The sequence below is a fragment of the Sceloporus occidentalis genome, unplaced genomic scaffold, assembly GCF_023333645.1.
Source record: "Sceloporus occidentalis isolate IW3139 unplaced genomic scaffold, rSceOcc1.0.p SCAF_3, whole genome shotgun sequence".
Lineage (NCBI taxonomy): Eukaryota > Metazoa > Chordata > Lepidosauria > Squamata > Phrynosomatidae > Sceloporus > Sceloporus occidentalis.
In genome coordinates this window covers 221360046-221365319 of record NW_028316983.1, presented here as the reverse complement: position 1 = coordinate 221365319, position 5274 = coordinate 221360046, and positions in this window count along the sequence as shown.

Below are 5274 nucleotides of genomic sequence, written 5' to 3'. Positions count from 1 at the left end.
ATAGTCTTCAATATGACTTATGAAATTTTAAATATAGTTGTTATAACAATGGTAAATTAAAAAGAGTTAAATATTTGTGCTACCTTTCCATATTTTTAATAAAATATTTCTGCATAAGAAATGCACTACAGTATTATACATTATTTAAAATAAGCTTTTTTTGTTTTTTGTTTACTGAATGTAATTCATTGCGCTCACCTTTAGGATTATTACCTATTAAAGCACCTACCATTCTAAATGGTGTGCAGAGATTACAAGATTCGAACAGTATCATCTGAGCAGGACAGGTGGGTTTGTTGGTCTGTAAGTGTGTGTGTGTGTGTGTGTGTGTGTATTATATGCAATCCAGCAGCCCCTATTCCTCTGGTTGATGGATGGGCCAGAGCATAATCCCCCTCATTTTTGTGGTCCTAAAGCAACTTCATTTGAAGCCAAGCAGATCAAACACAAGGCAATCTGGAAGGCATACAAATATATGTCAAGATAATCAGCACAGAATAAACAAAATATAATTCCTCCTACAAAACTACATTTCTCTCAAGCTGTGTTTATAACAAACGATCTGCATAAGAAGGAACAGAAATTGATGGATTGTACAAATTTCATCCTGGTCTTCTGAGCTGCTAAAGCAAAAAATAAAAAAAATTCCACATTTCAGTGAGAGTGATCAACATACCTTGATGAGAAAGAAAGTTCTGCAGTACATGATTGACCAGGTCCTAACAGCAGCATGTTATGAAAAATGCAATGGTATATTTCCATATCTATAATTTAAATACTTTATGCTCTCTGCTCTGACCAATCACAGGTTCACAAATACTGTACAACAGAATACAAATTCCACAAAAGAGCAATAGTTTTATTAGGCAAGATATGTTAAAAAGTCATACTGGAGAATAGGATGATGTCAGTCAGAGGCCTACATTCTGTCTGAGGCTGAATCCAGAGCAGCAAAATAATCCCAATCCAGTGTGCAGTATTTTGCCCAGATTTCATCCCATTTATGCCACACCAATTTGTAAAAATCTCAACTCAAATTTTATTGATAGCCACACATTTCTCCAGGTGAATTCAGATCGGTACAAAAGGATGTTTCTTCCCATGCACATTTTGCCCCTTCCCAGAATGTATAAACCAATAATGTGCCTTGTTTTTTGTCAGTCTTACCACCCATCTTGCCCTCATTGAATAGATCCTCCATCCAATCTTCTTAACCTCTTGCTCCCCAGCGAATAAGTGAGGGAACTTTACATAGCTCCTGACACAGGCAGCCCTAAGGAACAGGAGAAAAATAAGATGCTTCTTCCCTCACTTTTCTCCATTCTGAATCACTAATTGAATTAAGATAGTTGTCTACAGTAGAAGCTCCTTCTCGGTGTGATGTTTGACTGATGTTGCTTCTTTGCTCACCGCCGCTCTCCCTCTTTTCCAAGAGCTACCGACAGCCAGGACTTTCAGAAGCTAGGAAAACAACCCCTGGGCTCTGATTTGAGATGGAAACAAACTTTTGATTTGAATCCATGCCTGTAGGAGAACAGGAGCACGCTTCATTTAGTGTTTTTGTGTCTTGGATGGTTTCCTTAAAAAACACCCAGACCCAAACCCAAATGTTACATAGGAAATGAATTTTGAGTAAAATTCCTGTCTTTTTTTCTTTCTGTCGGCTAGATGCGTTAATGTGGATACACTACAAAAGAGGGAAAAAATGGTAAAAGGAGCCCTGGTGGTGCAGTGGTTAAATGTTTGTACTACAGCCACTCACTCAAAACCATAAGGTTGCGAGTTCAATACCAGCGAAAGGGCTCAAGCTTGACCCTGGCTTGCATCCTTCCGAGGTCACTAAAATGAGTACCCAGATTGTTGGGGGCAATTAGCTTACAGTTGTAAACCACTTAGACACTGTTAGTTCAGTATGAAGTGGTATATAAATGAATCTGTTTGAAGCTGTTTGTTTGCTGGATGGAAGATGCTACCCACCAATCTGTCCTGCCCCCAAACTACCCTACCCCCCCCCCATGCCACACTGATCTGGCAGGACATATGTTGCCCAAAGTTTTTCTAAATTTAAATTAAAGCCTAAAAGAAGCACTTTTACTGTGAAAATGGTTATATGTTGTGTGTTCCAACATCACTGAAATCAAGGTGGGTACGGATTTTTCCCCCCTAGTTTGGATACAGCGTGAGATGTCAGTTAAAATGGTATTGAGGGATTTCAGAGCAGGCAGAGGCCATTCAACTTATTGGCCGTGTGAGGAATAGGGACAAAAGTTCAAAACATACTGAAGAAATAATCCAGTTTGAGACTGCGAACTTTATCAGACAGGCAAAAAAGACGGAAAAATCCCATGAATAAAAAGCAGTGCTAGAATGCCTCTTTATTCATGGGATAATCGCACAATAATTGCAATGTCATGCGATGTTGTGTGATAATCTGTGTGTTATTGACAGGAGCATGTTGCTATGCTCCTGTCTTTTTTGCCACTCTAATAATGTCCTACTTTTACTGCCCTGCCTCAATGCTAGGGAATTCTGGGAAATGTAGTTTTGTGAGACATTTAGCATTCTCTGTCAGAGCTTTGGTTCCATGATAAACTACAATTCCCAGGATTCTCTGGCACTGAGCCAGGGCAGTTGAAGCAGTCTCAAACTGGATTATTTCTGCAGTGTGTTTTGGATCAAAGACAGGTAATAAATAGGTAATAAAATTTCAACTCCATTAGCAACAGAAAAGATCCCCTGAGATCCAGGCTGTCCCTATCCTGTGTGAGGCTAACTGCCCCTTTCTTAGGCAGAAAACTTTGAATTTCTCAATAAGTCTTTGTGACGTTACATCCAGAAAAACCTGGGTGCTGTATAGGTAAAGAATTGTAGTTCAAATGAAATGGTTTATCTTTGTTGGAGGTAAAAATATCAAAGTATTAAGCCCATTCCATTGCTCCCTCTTTCTAAATTTTCTCCTGTTGTGGCAGTATTCAATATTTTCAAATCCATATTCAGAATTGGGTAACAACACCAGACATGTCATCTCTTCTCCAGCGTTTGACATGTAAAAAGGCCTTCTGTGAGTTGTTCCTTGAAAGATACTGAACTCTGCCACTAGGGGACATCAAAGATTCACCTTCAGAGATGACTTTGAAAATGCTTTTGATCATCATCATCACTATCATCATGTATTAATGCTCACAGGCCATCCAGTGCAATTGTAAACTTGTATCACAAAGGCATACTCCAGTTTAGCCTGCCAACTATAGCTAATGTGCATTCAACAATTAAAATATGGCAATATTTTTGGGTATCAGTCATAACTTATAGCACCGAGAATGCTTGGTTTATTCCAGTAGGATCACATTAAAGACATGGAAGGCAAGAAGTAGCTGGATTTTCCGACGAGGATGCAGATAGGACAATTGAATTAAGGCACTCATGGATTAGATCCTAAAATTCTGTGGAATATATTCCCCAGAGAAGTACTGCTGGCCACATCGTAGAACTATACAATTTAATAAGTGACCTTGATCTATTAGTGTAGTCATGCTTGGTCTGGATAAATATTGGATTATATTAGTAAAAGTTTCATTTGTAAATGAACTATCCAACAGAGCTCAGATGACACATGAGTGGGCTGTTCAACCTGAGCTGTCTCTGCCAACATGGTGTTATTTTGACTGTACTGCAACATGTTTGGAAACAAAAATAGCTGTATTTGGCTTGACTTTTCTGGCTTTTTGAAGATGAAATGGGAACTCAGTAATAAGTATTGCTCATTACATTGATCAATTTCAATTATCTTCAACAGATACAGAAAAGGATGGGTATGAGCGCAAGCTGAACAACTACTTAAGCAGGTGGAGCCTCCTTCCTTCTGAGTAGGCAGGACAACAATATTGCTTCAGATAAGGAGGTATTGTAACCCTATACCTTTACTTACCTGAAAGTAATACCCATTGCATATAGTGGGGTTGCTTCTGAGTAAGTATACATAGTATGCAATGTTGGCTTCTGCTTTAAAATAGTTTAATCTCTCTCTCTCTTTCTCTCTCTCTCTCTCACACACACATTTCTGTCAAATTTTTGATGTTCTCTGACTTGCAAATGGAGATTTTGGAATATCATAGAGGTAGTGATTCTGAATTCAAGGTTGCAACACTATGCTCACCTTCAAACAAATCTCAGCGAATGCAACAGGACTATCTTCATATGCATCATTCCTGCCTTCTAAGATCGAAAGACAGAAACTTTTATGAGTTTATTATTTATTTATTTATTTATAGTATTTATACCCCGCTCTTGAGCCAAAAGGCTATCAGAGTGGCTTACATTTTTTAAAAAAACCAGACAGTTCCCTGCCCTCAGGCTTCACCCTTGCCTCCATCCAGACCAACCTGTGCCTAGTTACAGTAAAGCCAACACCACAAGGAATAAAATATTGTTAATGTTGCCTTTAACAGCCAGGACTGGGGGACTTGGGGGACCTTCTGCCTCATCTGCCAAAGTAATTTGGTCAACTTTGGGTACTATGCACCTTGATTTTGGGTTGTTCTTGTTGCTAGGTGCCATAAACTGCAGTTTGACTTATGGCCGCCTTTTGAATGAGAGACCTCCAAGAGCCCCAGGGATTAAATAAATAAAACTTTATTATTGTTATTATTATCAGCCTGGCTTAGGTCTTGCAGATTATGAGCTGTATCTTCTTTGAGTCAATCCACCTGTAAGGCAGTCTTGCCCTTTTCCTATTGCCTCCAGCTTTACAAAGCATTATATCATCTTTCCATATGTCCAAAATACAGTACCTCAGTTTAGTCATTTTGGAATCCAGTGGGATTTCAGGCTTCATTTGCTCTAAAATCTATTCTTCTTGGTGGCCCATCCATCAAACACTCCCCCAGCACTTCATTTCAAATCAGTTGATTTTTTCAAAAAGAAATGTTTGCTTCCTTCATTATCCAGGAGGCAAAGGCAACCCTCTCTGGACACACCTGGCCAAGAAAACCCAGGGACAAGGCCAGCTAAGGGTCTCCTCTCCATAAATCGGAAAGGACTTGAAGGCAGACCAGAACAACTGGAGGGTAATGAATGCAGGTGCTGCTCCTTGCCTCGGGAGCAGGGAGGCAGGGAACCAGGAGGGCAATCCCTAGCGGAGGAGTGGTCGCCAAGGCAGCCTCCGGTGTCGCCAAAGGCATCACAATAGCGCCGCCTGGGGCTGGAAAGGAACCATCAGGATGCCAGGGATGCCCATCTCCTGCTGCCTGGGCCAAGATTGCTGGAGGGATGCCT